Here is a 19420-nt window from a genome sequence, read left to right as displayed (position 1 = left end):
CAAAGTTCCTTCACCCATGCGAAAACAACTCATTCAAACAGCCTCCAAAGATGTCATCAATAGCGTGAGCGAATTTTGTCTAAATGTCTTGAAAGGAACGATACCTTTGTCTAATCACCAGAAAGAATGCTTAACCAAACATCGACACGTTCTTCGCCAAATGGTCCAAAATAAAATACCCATCCATCACAAAAAAACGATGATGGTGGGACGTGGATGATTTATTTTATGACCTCCTGTCAAAGGAATAGTGGGAACCATACTGGGAGGACTCCTGGGATGTGTTTTACCCATGGGTCCAATATAAAAGGACTAAGAAGATAAAATGGACCTCTGCAGTCAAAAGATCTCAGACGTGACCTTTGGAACCGAATGGAAGGACGAAAACTGGTCTTAGTGCCTTACAAACGATGGATGGAATACCATCGTTTCCAAGAACAACGGACCTCGCATTTGCCTCCCAATCCTTATTTGTCCCAGATGTCCCAGCTACAATACGAATTGCAATCGTTGATGGATATGTCTGAAACAGAAGAATCGCTAAGGTACGGTCGACTGTTGCTACGACTCCAACTCTTTCACCAGAAAGTTTTAGGCGAAACAGCTGTGCCAACTCTAAAAGATTTTTAGACCTTGATCAAAAGTCCATCACCACTGCCACCATTAGCTCCAGTGGTGAGGACAGACGCAGCCCCACTGATGCCTGAGGAAGACGAGGCACTAGAAGTCTTTCAAACGCCGTTATCAGCTCCCATTTTAGTAAGATTTCAGCGTCCTTATTGACCCCTTCCTCCACTCCCCAACGACAAGAACTTAATGCTTGCGTTAAAAAGATGATGTCCACTCTCCCTTCGACAGAAGTGAAAAAGAAAGAAGGGAAACCAGAAGTGAAAAAAATAAAAGAAGACCAAGGCAATCCCAAAACAGACACCACCACCACCACTACCCTCGACTTCTACTCCCGTCTCATATCAGACACATCAAGCCGCTTCCAAACCACCATTTCTCCCCATCCAAAGTAGCATCAGCGAAGAGTGGGTGACTTATTAAAAATGGAGAAGGTGTTAGCCAGCATTTACTACGATCCAGCCCATCCTGCAGGTTACGGAGGAGTTCAGAAATTGTATCGTGCTGCTAAAACCCTTCTGAAAAGTCTCCGTTTATCTCAAGTGCAACGATGCAACAAGAACAAGCTACGTACGCTTTACACAAACCCATTTCGACGAAATTTTCTAGACGTCACACCTGAGTGGATTGCATAGATCATCAATGCCAAGCAGATTTAGCCGATGTCTCTCATTTGGCCACCTACAATTGTGGCTACAAATGTTTGTTTTGTGTCATCGATATCTTTTCTGAATTTGCCTGGGTCATGCCATTGACTTCCAAATCGAGCAGTGAGTTAGTGTGATCCCTCAAACTGGTGTTGAACAAAGTGGTTGTCACCCTCTTCGATGACAAACTGACAAAGGCACCGAATTTCTGAACCAAGCTTTCAAGAAAGAATTAAAGAAACGTGACTTTCATTTCTTAACCACCGAGAATCCCAAAACCAAAGCCAGCATCGTGGAACGTTTTCAACGCACCTTGAAAGAACGGATGTGGAAATAGTTTACGCATCAACACACACTCAAGTATATCGTGAACTTACCGCACCTGGTCCAAGCGTACAACCAATCTTACCATCGGAGCCCCCTCCCCAAGAAGTGACTCCTGACAAATAAGTGACTGTTTTTGAGCGCACGTTTGGTACGTCCCCAACGGTGGCTGTCCTCAGGAAAGGTGGAGTGTTGTCAGCAGGAGACTGGGTGCACATTGGCAAAACCAAACGCGCTTTCGGCAAAAGTTACTCAAATGGACCACTGAATTGTTTCATGTCACTGGACGAGTGCGTGGCCGTCATCCTGCCGTCTATAAATGAAAGACATGAACGCGAAAGTGTTAAAAGGAAGTTTTACTTACCCGAGTTACAACATGTGACTAAAAAAGAAGACGAGGTGTACGATATTGAAAGCATCCTCGAACGAAGAACCCGTAAAGTGGGAAGACGACGTGTCAAATAAGTCAAAGTACGTTGTAAAGAATATCCTCCCAGTTTTGTTTCTTGGATCGATGCTTCGCAAGTCATTGACTATAAAGAGAAATGACCATCATGCCCTTCAACACCCTCTGAGCTGCCATTACAACCGTTCACCTAGTTCCTCTCTTCAAGATCTACAAAAGCATCCCTTGTGGGTGTATTGTGGAGAACGTGTGCCTAAAATGCACATCGTCTTTTTCTGCAAAATCTTTGTGGTGTATTGTGTCATCGGTGCTGCCAATGCCAACTGAGTTTTCAGCAAGGAGACAAACAACTGTGGACCATTTTATTGAGCAGTTGCATCGGTTACTTTCTTCACAATCCTTCCCTGAAAACTCCCCGAACGGGAACGGGAATCTTGCGTCTAACACCAGTCACCCTTCCAACAGTCACCACTCCAACAACCCTCTTTTAGACACTCCTCTGACTTCGAGTGACCCCTCGGACAGCAGAATTCTGGAATTATGAACAACAATAACCAATTTTACTTAACGTCACCCAGTGACAGTGCCATGGAGATGTTTCCCAATAACGCTGTGTGCTCTTACACGGCTAAATTACCTCAGGCCATCCAATTAGATCACGAAGCCCATTGGGAAGTGGCTTTGATCGAAATCATTCACCCTACACAAATCCTAAACATCATTGAAAATCAAAACACTTTTGCGGTCGAAGTTTATGACGGTGAAATGAAAGATTACTTCAAAGTTAACCCATCTGATCTAGGTGACGCAATGGTAAATGAACCAAATATCAAATTGAAATGGTACACCTATACGTTTAAAATTAATGCAGGCTGTTATTTTAACGGTCAACATCTGGTGAACACGATTGCTACCAAGTTCAATGCTGTATTTGGCAAAGTCTTGAACAGAACAAAAGTCACCATTGAGTACCATAAAGTACCCCGTCGCCTGTTGTTGAAATTTTCTTCGGAGAACAAAGTGGTAGGTATTAGATTTTGTCCTGAATTGTATGACATTTTGGGTGGAGACGTCAAGATGATTAAGTCATGTGCCCATATACCAACCATTACCAGTAGCCTGGATTTTGCGAAGTATTTTCGTTCCCCGGTAGAACTGAACCAAGGACTCCATTTATATACGTGTACTCCAATGTGGTGGAGTACAACATGGTGGGACACACATTCGTACCGTTACTGTGTGTCATTCTTTTCAAAGTGGATTCTGCCACGAACTTGTACATCCTCAGTATTTGCCCGTAAGTAAGTCTTATTTCGACCCTGTCAACATTGCTATAAAAGGAGATCTGGGACAAAATATTTCATTCACCAAAGGGAAAGTCACGGTGAAACGCCATTTTCGAAAACGATTCACTAACGACTCGTAAGTCATGTATCCTGTGTACCGAGGCGTCGCTAGACAACGAGGACATGGTTTAGGAGATATGTTGAAATTGGCGTTTCGTTCGGTGGCTACCGTTTTGAAACCAATGTTGACACGATGATTGCAGGCCTTGACGCATTGCAAAGAATTTCTCCAAAATGTCATCATCGACAAACAAAACCCCAAAGAAGCTTTCTTGAAAGCAGACAAAAATGTAACAATGTCTTGCTTCAAACGGGTAAAGAGATTTTGGGTCTGCGAGAAACTCCTATAAATGCTCTGAACGTGACTGAGCCAGACATTCCTGCTTCCCTGACGCCACAGCAAGGACAAGACAGAAAGAGATGACGAAAACACCCCTTTCAAGGACTTCACATTCATAAAGCTAGAAAGACTAGGAAAATAGGAACCGTCCGAGACTTAGAAGTCTTTGATTATTAACAAAGTCACACAGAGAAAAAAGAAAGAAAATGATACGCCGAGAGTCTTGCGCCTGTTCCAAGGCGGAACTGGATCTGTTTGCCATGCCGCCCACTATGATGACCATGCGAGAATCCCAGTGGGTCGAATTACATCCCGTCTCCTCTGTCAGTGACTCAGGATCAACCCCCATAGAGTTTCCAATCAAAGGACAGCCCGAAGATTACGTTGATCTCAATAGTAGTACTTGAAAGCTAAAGTTCTCGGTCCGGATGAAGATCTTATAGACAACGAGCAAGCAGCTCCCGTCAACAATGTTATGCATTCCTTGTTCAGCGGAGTGGACTTGTACTTGAATTACAAACTGGTCCGCAGCAGCATGGATACTTACCCTTACCGAGTGTGTTTGGAAAGTCCGTAAAGTATAGTAATACTGTACATATTCTTTGTGTATCTTGTCGCATTTATAAGTCCGAATTTTTCCGCAGCCGTTTAAATCAATGTTATGAACTTGAAAAAAAAAATGCTGAAAATATCCGAAATTCCTTAATTGTTCCATGTTCCTGTTCTTTCAGTTTGTTTAATTTTTTCTTGTTTTTTAAATACTTTTTAACGGTACTTTCAAAACATAGCTACATCGTGCCGATGAAATGGGAGATAACTGCCTATCATCAGGATACAATGAGGCAGCCGACCCGGGCTGGCTTGGGCGTGTATCGAACTCACGACCAACGAATTTTTGTACAACTACACAGGTATGACGACCTGAGTACCCATATTCATGTACAAAAAGAAAATCTGATCCAATAAACTTTTAACAAAATTTCATATCAAATATTTGATGATTATTTTAACATTTTAAAACCGGCAAGCACTCGGAGTGCATAGTTTGGCGTTCGAACCCTGTGATATTCACACTGAACTACATGTCCGCAGCATATGGAATCACTTTTAATCAGAAACTCACACCCCTACCGTTGTTGTTGTGTTGCTTTGAGTTCAACGCTATTTCTCGGTGCAAGATAGACTATACATGGCGGTCAGTATAACTAGTGGAGGAAGAACCAGGGAAAAGCCCTGTAAGAACCCACTACCCACGAGTAGCTTTCTAACATGCGGACAATGGCTGAGCCAGAGACTCGAACCCACACAGACAGAGGTGATCGGTAACGGTTAGTGCTTCAGACCACTCGGCCATTCCACCTGTGCCTTGAAAACAGAAAATAAATCTTTAGATAATTTCCTTTAGTACGTGTATTTAAATAGGTTCACAAATTAAAAACATTATTTTCATATATCAAAAGAAATGATTAACCATTGTCATGTCGGTCTTTGTGTGTATTTGTGCGTCCGTCCGTCCGTGTTATCTTGAGGCCTGAATTCCATCTGCCTAAATTAATGGAAGGTGGTGCTATCAGAGGTTTAGTAGCAATGAATGGAGAGTTCGATCCTGATGCCCAGAGGGAAGACGGGGTGGGAGTAAAATGTAAAAAGTGGGGATTTGTAATGGTCTCCATCTCTAGCTTGTTTTTAATAGATTAACGGCACTGAATCTGGGCAGACAAGACTAGTGCATGTAGTTCAATTGATGTTTGATATCACCAAAGCTATCTAATTTGATATTAGCAAGGATTCATTAAAATTCTTCATCGCTGTGATCTGAATGCATATTTTAATATATTAAGTGCATACATCCCTAACTGACGGAACTCCTTTTATGTACCGTATAAGTAGTACGTAAATGTATATTGCCTGTTTCCTTTTCTGGGCAGAGATAAGCATCCAGGAACTTGAATTTTATGCTAACGACAATATCAAAGCATCTCTCGCGAATCATAAATCATACAGAGCATTTTAAAATGTTCCCCTTTATCCAAAGTATATATCGATTTTAAACCCACCCCCTCTCTCTCTCAGCATGTATGTATGTATATATTAGTACATGAATAGGTTGTACGCCACTTGCATTGTTCGCTTCCTGATAAAAGTTGGCCTGTGATCGAAATGAGGACATTTTTCGCACATGTATTAAATCGATCAGTGGCAAATGTAGGTACCTGAAACTATATCACAAAGTGTCAATTCTGATTGGATGCGGCTGAAACAAACCTGATCCAGTTAGATTGATCGTTGTATTTAACAAGGAAGATACGTGGGAATAATCGTCGCGATCTCTGTAGATACATGTCCTGTGTCAGTTTTTCATATTAAAACCGTTCACGCACAAGTTTTTTCTTCCGAATCAAGTATGTGGACATAACAGAAATCGTCATATTGAATAACCAACATGTATTACGTGTTCATTGTTCAATTTGCTTAGCCTACTACGGGCAATAGCTCTTTCATGCGTAATTGGGTTCTTCCTCAAAACAGTGTTCCTGCTGCCTACATATTCCCAAAGTCAACATAGAACGAAGTGGATCGAGTACTCTTGACTAGCTCAGACGGAATAACGTCGCGTGTGTGTGTGATTTGGATTTTTAACGTAGGTTTAACAATTTTTCAGTCATATTGCTACGATGTATGCAGTCTGGCAGTTTAAAGTTGATAGTGATGTCTAGCACTGGGGCATCATGTTCAACAAAATGAAATCACTTATATACTCTCAGTACATTTCAAAAATCAGTCGCTACAAACTGTAACATAACTCTTGTCCGTGGTAATATGTCTCCCGGCATTCAGCCAATGTGGGTATGTGAGAAAGCTTGCCATGAGTTTCTTGTGGGTCGGTGGTTCTTTCCGGGGGTTTTCCCGTGTTCTTCCTCCACCATTAATACTGGCCGCCATGTATAGCCTATCATGTGCTGAAAAATGGCGTTAAACCCTACAACAACAACAACAACAACATGTCTCCCGGCCAACAAGGGTCCAAGGGTCTGTAGGTACATGTATGTAGCATCATGTGCCACCCATTCACATTATCCTGACACAGACGACCAGTCATAACACTAACCTCTTAAATTCTTGTACCATTTTTATCAGTCTTTCGTATGACGCGGCTGAGGTTTGAACCCACGACCTCTCGCATCCGAGACTGACGCTCTAACTCAAGGGTCGGCAACCCTACGGCATGTGTTCCTCAAAGTAGCACGTCAAGAGGTTTTGTGTGGCACGCAAAGAGCAGCCAAAAAATCTCAATTTTAACAGTGCTACTTTCTTACTGGTGGCACACGGTCATAATCCTGAAAAAAGTGACACGCTACGTAAAATAGGTTGCCGACCCTTCCGGGGCGGTCTAATGCAAAAAGACCTATATATAATTGTTCATATACACTTCTTTAAAACTGGGTACGTGCGGTAAAACTAACTAGAGTTCGCATTTTAGGAAGTCAAAATAAAGTTAAGACAAACTGCCATGGGTTTTTCAACAGGCTTTGATCTAGAAATAGACTAAATATATAGTATTAAGTTGATGGTACACGGATATAATCTTCGTGGATTAATACATGATAAAAGATATCGACATCAGCTGGGGGTAAGTATACATGTTCATGGTCATTTTATTTATCAGATAAGTAAATACCTGGAGATATGGGTAGAATGATCAGTGTAGAGGCCTGTACAGTTCGACCGCAGTTCAGTTTGAAACTTGTGATAAAAGGCGCATAAAATGTTATAGAGTCTAAATCCGTGTACATGTCGTGTATCCTTTGTCTGCAATTAACAAGTTATAGCTAATTTTAACAAATCCCTATATCTCATTGAAATTCAGTAATTTTTTAATTTTGTTTAATATTTTTTAAAAATTGAACAACAGGAATCTTTAAAAATGCATGTCATTAGGTCCAATTTGGCTGAAAATCAATTCACCTTTGGCACGCTACCTCTCCTGGAAATTATCGGGGCAGGTGCTTGCTCAGAGTAGAAGTCAATATTTACATACCGTATTCCCCCACCCCATGTAGGTATCATGCACAATTTGAACAGTGTTAATGTGTCATATATACTCATTTATAAAACCCAATTTCCGACGAAACGTGATGGCAATGTACCAAAACAAACATGCTCTAAGCTTGGGAATTTCCCTATGAACTATGTTTGACCAATTCTTTACTTTCAGTGTACAGAACTGCGAGGACCAGAACATTTTAAAAACAATATAAATTTCTCAAGTTATGGAAGTGCGACGTTTTCAAACTCTCAAGTGCTCGTCTCTGAATCTGGGAACTGTTCCATCATCTATGACTGGGACACATGAAATATTGGGACATAACTGAAGTATGCTCACATTAAATATTGGGACACAATTGAAGCATGCTCACATTAAATATTGGGACACAACTGAAGCATGCTTACATGAATTTGATGCATGCTCATATTAAATATATATATTGGGACACAACTGATGTATCCTGACATGACATATTGGGACACGATTGATGCACGCTCACATGAAATATTGGGACACAATTAATGTATACTGACATAAAATATTATGTTGCAGTTGATGTATGGTGACATTAAAGATTGCGACACGATGTATGTTTACATGAAACATTGGCACATGATTGATGCATGCTTACATGGAATATTGGGACACAATCAATGTTGACATTAAAGGTGGGCACACAATCAGTTTATGCTTACATTAAATGTTAGGACACGATGTATGGTCACATAAAATATCGGGACACAATTGATCTCTGTTCATACAAAAGATTCAGACAACATATGTTCATATGAAAGATTGGGACGCAAATAATGTATGCTCACATGAAAGATTGGGACGCAAACGTTAAAGATTGGGACGCAAATGACTTATACTCACATGAAAGATTGGGACACAAGTAATGTACGTTCACCTGAAAAGACTGGGATAATTATGAACTTGGTAAACTGGGACACGTGTTAACCTGAAAGTTTGAGCCATGCAAAGACCAACAAGACTGACATTTATTCACTTGCAAGCTTAGAACATGTATTCATCTGCAACATTGGGACATTTATTAGCCTGCAAGAATAGGGTATTTATTCCACTGAAATGGCGTGACACGTAATTACACATAATTACTGATTGGTTGCGAACGAGGGAAAACTTTTTTTAACCCCACCTTCTGTAATTTGTTGTTTACATTTAAAAATTTTGGACGCCATTTTTCGAATCGACTCGCGAAAAGTTATTGGGGGAAAATGGTCTCCTCTGCTTCAATATGGCTAATTTGTCCCCACTATAACAAGATAACCGGGCTGGATTTCGGACTTGCAAAATAACACTTTTGATGGTGATACAAATACAATGTTTAATGATGAAGACTTGAATGAGAAAAGAATTGTGATTAATACGTGCGCGTATAAGATCCAAATATTGGACTAATTAACATAATCCGCACGAACCTAACACTGCAACAAATGAAAATACAAGTAAATGACCGTAAATAGTGCAGGGACAAAAGTGAATGATTCACAGTATTTTCACACAACGAAAAGAATGGCGTGTTTTAGTCAAATAGTACAAATGTGTTGTACTCGTATAGTAAAATGTATTCACTCAAATAGTGAAAAATGAGGTATTTTACTAAAATAGTAAAATGGTGAAAACAGAGACACATATACAAAATATCGTTACAATCCGAAAACACTGGGTATTACAAACCCCAAAATTAGTCCACGGCTAAAGGATTACATGTATGGAGGTACACACCCCGTCACCAGCACACTTCGCTACCAGTCACACTGGTCAATCAAGTATTCATTATTCCAGGTAGTCACCGACCACCATTCAATTCCTTGGTCAATCAAGCAATCAGTGCCCAATCACTAGCTACTCGACCAGCAACACTGTTCGCTCAGCTCTACAGCTGCTAAGGTTCAGCTTTACAGCTGCTATGGTCAACTTATGTGGTAAGTTCTACAGCTGGTACCACGTCGACTCCGATCAGCTCTGCAGCTGCGACTCCGATCAGCTGAAAATGCATCTAACGCCTTGTAATATGCTAGACACGTACATACACGATAAAACGTAATGACGTTATATACGGCTAGCGATACAGATTACATAATCGGCACAATAATTACCAAACAATGGAAGTGAACCTACCCGTGCCCGATAATAGTCCTACTGTACTAAACGTTTCTTCAAAATGCAACTCTGAATTGCTAATGTAAATCTCTTGCTAGGTCACAAACAAGAATATAAAAATTTGCATTATGCTACGTAAGCCGAAGCTACATAGAAAATATAAAAAAAACTAAACGTGGTAGTACAATAGTTATAACTTACACACAAGAAATTAATAAATAACTCACATACCTCTACAGCTGAAGATGTGCAAGTCCTTAAAGTAGACCGCTCACTGACAAGACGTTCCGTAATGTGTAGATTTAGTCTTACGCTTACGATGAGGCATTTATACACAGACGATGCAGTCATCCATCGTCTGTATGCTGGAAGCATCCGGTTTTTCAAATCGAAATCACTTCGCACGTGCGACATAGGAAGAACCAAACTCACTGTTTCAAAATATTGCACATGTATTTAATAAAAAAAGAATTTATACAATTCTGTGACACCCACAGGGGTTTGTTATGTCATGTATAACATATAGCATAACGAATGTCTAAACTCACAAGACAAAAACATTAACAAGAACAAGTAAAACTATAGGCATTGCTTGTTTGGGGTGGGGGTTGAGAGATGCGGTATATATGTGGCATTGAATCCACTCATTATAAAAGCTTTGTTTAAATATTAACTTACAGAAGTAAATAAACTCACCTCTGGTCACTGAAGAATGTGGACATAAACCGGTCTCTAAAATGACACAAGTTTGTCCAACCACAGCATATTTAAGCGATAAATATGTGATACAATTCCCAGTCAAAATGAAATTTGTTTGCATATTCTGTCGTCTACTGTTCGAAATCAAACAACACTGATATCCGGTCACAAATACATTACAGTAAATATGGGAATTTCTGCATCCAGTAAACTTTCTTTCAAATGAATATCGCAATATCAATATAAATGTTTAGTTGTGAAAGCGATACTTTAAAGTTATGTAAAAACTTGGATTGTCGTCAACTGTACGGGTAGTGCATCAAACAATGCGACATCAAACACATCGGACATTTTGTCTGAAAAATGATTTTGTCTCGGTAAAATGTTCAGTTTGTTCGGAAGGACGCTTGTTCTTCGATTTATAGTTGTAAGAAAAGTATAATCTATTGTTAAACGTCAATACTAGTTCAGGTTTGGTTGGGACTGTGTTTTGTTTTACGCACAGCATGTGAAAGGTACATCGTCTGTCAGAATGAACGAAATTATTAGTTCTTCTTTCCATCTAAATAATTACCATTGAAATAAACCTTTCCATGGAAAAATATTTCCACTGAAATAAACACTATATGAAAAAAAAGAATCTTAAATGGGTAATGATTTAATAATGAATTTATGAAGCTCGTTGAATAATGTCCAGATTCTGCGAGCATGTTTAGGTTGTCTTCCACTACAAGAAAGGGGCATATCTAACATACCAGAAAGGGATGACGTATAAGACGAGAAATAATCATGTATGTTGTAATTACAAATGAGATCGGGAAAAAATATATTACATCAGAGGTCGGCAGACTATTTTACATACTGAGTCACGTTTGTCCGAACTAATTACAAAATAAAAAGCGCGGGCCACAAGTAACAGAGTAACATTGTTAAGATCGAGATTTTTGGCTGTCCTTACGGAAAACCTCATGAAGTGTCACTTAGTGACGCGCGTGCCGTAGGTTGCCGACCCCTATACTACATGATAAATTGTATTTGAGTCAGTAGCTAGTACACTGTTACTTTGCCAAGGATTACTGGATAACAGTAGAACACTTGCATTTATTCAAATATGTGTGTGTGATTAGGATTTTTTAGCGTAGCTTTAACAATGTTTCAGGAATATCGCTACGATGTCTGCAGTGTGGCAGTTTACAGTGATGTCTAGCACTGGGGCATCGTGCCGCAGACATGTAGCATGATGTCCCACCCAGTCACATTATCCTGACACCAGGCCAGCCAGTCCTAACACTTACCTCTTAATGCCGAGCGCCTAGCGAGGCAGTTATTAGTACCATTTTTTGTAAGTCTTTGGTATGATTCGACCGGGGTTCGAACCCACGACCTCCCGCTTTCCGAGGAGGATGCTGTAACCACAAGGCCTCTGGAGCGGTCATTTTACCCCCCCCCATATATATATATATATATATATATATATATATATATATATATATATATATATATATATATATATATATATATATATATATATATATATATATATATATATATATATATATATATTTGCTGGTTGTTTTAGAATATGACTAATCAAAACGAGCTCACGAAATTATGCAAATAATGAAAGTATGAAAATAAATAAGTATAGGTTAAATGGTTAGTTAAGTCATTCAGGGTACTTAGAGGCGCCCGGGGTGGGGGAGTTTTATAATTTGTGCCTGTGTAATAAGTTTAATTTATATATAAGATGAGAAAACAGACTGTTGTACCTGTTTATATATATTTACCATATGTAGAGACAGGATTGTTGAGGGTAAACATGTTTCCAGGATATGACTGCTAACAGTCACGATAACTTAACAATAGTTTCCTAAAAGGATTGGTTTCTATTCAGATTTGGCGTTTTGCCATGTTGTTCAACAATCGCCTATTTCTTGCATATAACACGTGCTCCGCCACGCAAGGAATTTTTACTTCCTTGTCTTGTTTAGTCACACCTGGAAAGTAGTTTGTCAGATACTGGAGGATAAACGACTGGTATTCGTAGTCAGTAAAGGGTAAGACATATTAATTCATTTTTCATAATGTTTAATTGTTTAAACTTTTTGCTCGGGCTAAAAAGAATTGTTTCGCTACTCGTTAACCACATTTATTTGTTACAACTGAACAGTAGCTTCATGCAACATATAGCAGTGGATGGCTATTGAAAGCCAATATTTCACCTTTTATCATGTGATAGTTTGCAATCATGTTAAATATTTTCCTTCATCCTTTTATCATATAGCTGTTCAACATATCCTGAGAGGTTACCGTTCTACCGTATTTGTTTTATTTGCTTTTAATTTTTTTACGGCAATATTCCATACCTTTGGCAGCACAAAGTATCAGTTCGAAATCTCTGATAATCATTTCATTCTTCATCGTAAAGTCTCTGTTTGAGAATCCTGGAAATCTCCTGTTTGTTGGCCCCGGTTGGCCGAGTGGTCTAAAACGCTCTCCTTTACCGATGCCTGCTATCTCACCTCTGTTCGCGTGGGTTCGAGTTGCTCTGGGCCAATATGGTATGTGAGAATGCTAGCCAGTAGCTTCACAAGGGTCTTTGGTCCTTATCACCAGGGGTTTCCCTGGTTTTTCCTCCACCAGTTCAACTGGCCGCCGTGTTATAGCCGATTGTATACTAAAGAAAGACATCAAACCCACGACAACAACTGTTTAATACCTTTCTATGTAAACCTACATTTTTAGAGGGGTATTTATGTAGACACGTGTTGACTAGTGATTCCTCTCTTCACTCTCTCCGATTGACTGTTGCACAATCAGATCAAATCGAAAGTTAAGTGTAAATTATCTTTATATGAAAGTTTTTTTCTTTAATTTCTTAACATGAATATTTGTTGCTCATTATTGTTGGAAAGTAATCAAGTTAATATAGTGGGTTCGAGTGGTCTAAAGCGCTCTCCGTTACGGATCACTGCCACCTCACCTCTGTCTACGCCGGTTCGAGTCTCGGATTCAGCCAATGTGGGTATGTGAGAAAGCTTGCCAGTAGCTTCTCGTGGGTCGGTGGTTCTTTCCGGGGTTTTACCGGGTTCTTCCTCCACCATTAATACTGGCCGCCATGTATAGCCTATCGTGTGCTGAAAAATGGCGTTAAGCCCTACAACAACAAGTTAATATACTTAGGATTTGTCTTGTACACACACACGTACCTGTGTATAGAATATTGTTCATGTATGTATGTGTTTTCCATTATAGTCACACATATTCATTCATGTCATTTTTTATATATAACTTTTAACATAACCAATGACAAAAATCGATGACCACGTGACAGATGGGTCGGTCATTACCAATTGTTATCCTCGTTAAAGAAAGTTTATTATTATTATTATTATTATTATTATTATTTTTATTACTCCACATTTATCCATTAATATTCAGCTAACTTAATCATCGGAAATCAAACTTTCTTTGACGAAAAATAAAATAAATAAAGTTCGTGATTTTATGATGGGCTTAATATTTACTAAAGATTTTGCATTCAATTAACTCTGTACGACTAGCTCTCTCTCTCCCCCCCCCCCAACCCCAACCCCAATTAAACTAAAAATGAAAAAATGAACTGCTGGCTTTCAACCAAAATCATTGTAATGTTTCAGTTTGTGTAGCTGGTCTTGAAAATGTGCAAACATTAAATATACTGTAGTTATTAATAACATTTCAAAATAACAATACAAACCTAATGGTGCTGTGAATGGATTTGAGGTGGATTTATTTTAATGGCCCCGTAAACCGTTTCCTACATGGTATGGAGCGTCACAGCATTTCGCGCAATTATTTAATGCAAAACTAATGAAGTGTAATTTTGTTTATCATTTACTAATTTGTATCAGTTTTCTTTTAGTCGGAAAACTTTAGTGTAGTAAAAAATGATCTGGACCTATCTGAATACATTTTTTTTTGGTCCGGAAAATCCCCCATTCAGATAATCACTTCAGATCAGTTTGAAATATACATTTTGGATGACATGGTGGGAGTCTGTACACGTGAAAATATCGATAAACATTATCTGGATTATCGGGATTATATTGGAATAATATGCTTGATCCGTACGAAAAGGGTGAACCTGTTATCAAATTGCCTTACACACACACACACGTATATATATATATATATATATATATATATATATATATATATATATATATATATATATATATATATATATATATATATATATATATATACATGGTTCGTACTACAGTCTGTCGTCAGGTCGCCTTATATATCTACATATGGGTGCCATTCTGGTCGATTATTTAGATTACTCTATCTACCTACACACAAGTGACTCTACAAACTATCAAAAGATTGACTGATATATCATTCAAGGCTACAAAAATATTAATTTATCTACTCAACTATCTCTCGTATTATAAACTATTATTAGGTCGCCAAGTCTGCTTATATGGTTCGATGTTAATTTATGGTCAGGTGTGTTGGTAACCATGGTTACGAAAGAATAAGATTTATGTTGAGAATTCAGTGATTCGACGTCAATAAAATATTGAGCGATTGAGACCCAACCATTATTCTGTCATTTGTGTGAAATGTTTTCAAATAAATGACAGAATAAACTTTGAAAAGGCAGTACATGTCTACAAATGTATAAATTGTAATGTTCTTGAATATATGCGACATCTATTTGACGAAAATCATCGACCATTTATTTTACAGTCGACCTTACATGGCCACTTGAAATTACCAAAACCCAAGTCAGAACAAGTTCGATGTAGTCTTGAGAATTGTGGAACAAAAATATGGAATTCTTTGCCCAAATTAATTGGATCTGGCATTTCTGCTGAAAGTTTTAAAGAAAAATCCCTGAATTATGTCAAGTTAGTTCATATTTGATTTCCACATGTCAGTATCCTTTTGTAAAATTCCTGTTTCTATTCTATCCGTTTTGTCTTTGTGCATGATTGATACGTTCAGAGTAATGGTAAGTCATACCACGTGATTGTTCCTTGTAAAATGGTGCGACTTTAATTTTTGCCTGCACTTTTTCTTGGCAAGATACCCGCATGCAGACTGTTAGAAAGGAGCTTATAAGCTCATGAGAGACTAGATACATTTGTATCTTAATTGAGTTACTCTTCTTCTTCTTCTTATTTATTTATTATTATTATTTGCATACCATATCGTTTATTTGCCCATATACAGACCCCATTACGGCCTGTCGTCATATCACCTTATCTCCCCAAATCTCACTATCGTCATTTTGCCTTATATACCTATATATTGGTTAAGGTCACCGCATTGTATGATTATGAAGATCGACATTCGAGAATGAATACACTATCTATCGAGATCGTCAAACATTAACAACTTTAAAAGATACTTTTTGTTGGGTAGAAGAAAAATGTCAAAGTCTTCATGCTGATAAAACATTGCAACTACTAATTATCTAGAAAGAATCTAGCCTCCAGTTAGATGTGGACATGTACATGGGTTACACGACACTTCTTTTTTCTTTTCTTCTTGCGTGGATTATCTTATTTAAAACCCTTGTTATAGTCATTTAACTTCCTATACGTTCCATGGTGATATTCAGCTTCCGCATGAAGTCAACATTCGTAATTGTTATGCCGTTCATAAATGTATTGAAGAGTCCCGGGATTTACTTATGCGCACCTTTTGACAAGCATGCATTGCTGCGAGACATATTTATATGTTTCTGTGAAACATGTTTAACTGTTTCTGTGGGACACAGTTACCTGTTTCTGCAAGGCATGTTTAACTGTTTACGCAGGTCATGTTTAGCTGTAAATAGTAATTTCTTCTTTTCAGAATGATTGCTCGTCGCTTTTCCATAGATTGGCTCAACAATCTACAAGTAAGTTCTGTTTGCTTTCATAATCGTTTTTTTTTATTTTTTTATTTATTTCAAATTTATTCACAATGCCCTACAGTTGTTTCATAAGTTATTCTTTTATTTCTTATTTACTTTTCTATCATCCTATATCAGTGTCATTGTTGCTCATGTGTTTTTATATTTCCTTCCTTGGTAAAAGCTAGTAGTTTTATTAAGACACGCGTTGACTATTCAACAAATTAATTTATTATCATCAAACTTCTTCATGGTGTTTGTTTTTGTAATCATATCATTATATATGTTTTTTATGTTATATGTGTTGTCTAATGTTGTAAAGCACTTAGAGCTTCTAAAGATCAGGCGCTATACAAAGTCCTCATTATTATTATTATTATTATTATTATTATATCATCGTCATATACTCAGATGAGGTGGCGCTCTACAGTTTCATATTTTGTATAGGGTTAGAATTTTATAGAAAAAGAATTTCCCTGGTTTTCCTCACTGGTTATACTGGCTATTTAAAAAAGAAGACCTTGTATATCTTAGGTATTGTTCAAAGAACCTTTAATACCCCTTATTTTGGTGTTTGATTGATAGGTGTACTATGGGTTATAGAGTATACAGCTTAACCTTACTCCAGATAAGCATATTTCAAAACCTGCTAGCTCCACTTTATCATTTTCACTTCCTGGACTTCAGAGGTAAATAATAAAAAAAGAGCCGAACACGTATTTTACATTTTTTATATTTGGTAATAAATTCATTGCACTTTCAGAAGGTGGTATCATCTAGTCTGGCAAATATCGTATTTTTTCTTTCAATTTTATATACAAAATGCACTACAATTATTTCATAGCAGCTTTTCCTTCTTTCTTTGTTTTTCGTCTGTTATCACCTTCTTCGCTGTTCATCTTTGTGTTTTAAATTTCATTCCTTAGTAAAATGTTAACATTGCAATTAAGATAAGCGTCACTTCAACTATTCAACATGTTAATGTATTTTGATCAAATTTCAGTATCATCTGTCATACATTCATCTTTCAATATCATCTGTCATACATTCATCTTTCAATATCATCTGTCATACATATTTCAATATCATATGTCATACATTCATCTTTCAATATTATCTGTCATACATTCATCTTTCAATATCATCTGTCATACATTCATCTTTCAATATCATCTGTCATACATTCATCTTTTAAATGTGTTTAATTGTAAAGGAAGAAGAATTTTATAAGCCAGTGGCTTTCGTTCTAATCCTTTATCTTATACGTTATTTATCGTGTAATCTGTAAACAGAAATGTTTGAAATAAAATATGTTTAAACCAGCACGAAAACAATGCGCCAGAAGATGTGTAAGGGAAACTAGCTGTACCATCTAGCAACAGCAAACCAATTGCACCACCTAGCAACAGCAAACCAGCTGAACCACCTAGCAACAGCTATTGCAACCTTGCAATATTGCAGGCGTTGTCTGAAATAAATGTCAACGACAACGAATAGAATAAACGTAGAAATTGACAACGTATCATGGGACACAGTTTGGAAGGTTACTTAATGCTGGTCGTTACTTGCTGCCAAGTAGTTAACTCTTAGTTTGTTGCTCAAGGTGGTATTTCAGCTGGTTGTATATATTGCTGCGTCAGCTGTTACAGCATACTGTTTAACCGCGCGCGGATTTTTACAGGATAAAATTATGCCCAGGGTGCAATATACCCTCTTGCCTTTTCAATGCATTTTTTTTCTAAAACCTTTTCCACAAGGTATGCGCCGTTTAGTGTTTGTAGAAAGTCCTCAAAGTGTAGTATTTTTTCTGTATTTTACCAATGTTTGGTTAATTGCGGATTTTACAGCGCACCAGCACTGTAAGAATATATAGCACCACGAAAAGATTAATTGATAAAGTTTATGTATAAAAAATGTTCATTACCAACGAGCGATAAAAGTACAAAGACACAACAATGAGATCGTGAGGATAAAATTGGAAGGTTCCCGATCAACGGGGGATGTAAAAGGTGTGTATAAGGGTAATTATATCAATCAAATCAATCAATCCTCTCTGTGCCGTCTGGTGCTTGAGGCGACAGCAAGGGAGCACCATTTTGGTCTGTCGGCTGCTGTTATGGGGGCGGTCTGCAGGGTGAGGCATCTGGTCTTGAGTTCTCGCTCTACGGTTCGGCGCCAGGTCTCTTTGGGTCTGCCACGGTTCCTTTTCCCCTGTGGAGTCCATCTCAGTTCCACCCTTGGTAGTGAGCCAGGGGGCATTCTGCAGACGTGGCCGAGCCATCTCCATCGACGAGTTGCAATGGTCTCAGCGATGGTGCTTGCGCCCGCTCTGTGCTAGAGTTCCTCGTTCGAGATCATGTTTGGCCAGAAGATCCTCATGATCCGTCGCAGGCACTTGGTCTGGAAGACTTAGAGCTTGCGTTCTATGTTAGCAGTGGTCTTCCAACACTCTGACCCGTACATAAGGACGCTCAGCACGTTGCTCTTGAAGATACGGATCTTCGTGTGCGCTGTGGTTTGTTGTCTTCCAGATGGGCTTCAGCATTGCGAAGACCTGGTTGGCCTTGCTGATTCTTGTGGTGACTTCCCTTGTGCAATCTCCATCCGTGGCGACCTTGCTGCCCAGGTACGTGAATTCGTCTACTTCTTGCAGAGGCTGGTCGTTGATGGTGATTGGGTCGCCCACTCTGGTGTTCTTCCTCAAGACTTGTGTCTTCCCTATGTTGACTAGAAGACCTATGGTGCTTGCTGTCTGTACCAACTGTTGTGTCTTCTGTTGGATATCCTGGTGTCTGCTTGCCAGCAACCCGATGTCGTCGGCATAATCCAGGTCATCCAGCATTGAGGTCAGTGTCCACTGTATTCCTTACCTCCTGCCCTCTGTGGTACGGCGCATGATCCAGTCAATGGCCAGTGAGAAGAGGATCGGCGAGAGAATGCATCCTTGCTTCACTCCGGTTTCCACC

At 38.7% G+C, this 19420-nt stretch overlaps 1 protein-coding gene across 3 annotated transcripts in view; it reads left to right on the top strand.

Moving 5' to 3' along the window:
- Positions 1 to 19420, top strand: part of LOC149781049 (uncharacterized) — an 89620-nt gene that overhangs the window by 19130 nt on the left and 51070 nt on the right. Inside the window, exons 1-2 of one of the 3 annotated variants that reach the window (XM_089938180.1) lie at positions 12518 to 12621; positions 16415 to 16460. The exons of 1 other annotated variant lie outside the window; for it this stretch is intronic. The gene's annotated coding sequence lies outside the window, so the exon portion shown is untranslated. Of the gene's footprint in view, positions 1 to 12497; positions 12622 to 16414; positions 16461 to 19420 lie in introns of those variants that run through there. One more of the 3 variants, XM_089938179.1, reaches the window with a different exon arrangement.

This window comes from Sinohyriopsis cumingii, chromosome 16, assembly GCF_028554795.1.
Source record: "Sinohyriopsis cumingii isolate HCF-2022 chromosome 16, ASM2855479v2, whole genome shotgun sequence".
Taxonomy (NCBI): Eukaryota; Metazoa; Mollusca; class Bivalvia; order Unionida; family Unionidae; genus Sinohyriopsis; species Sinohyriopsis cumingii.
Note: the sequence above shows the minus strand (reverse complement) of the source record. Positions and strands in the feature narration are given on the sequence as shown.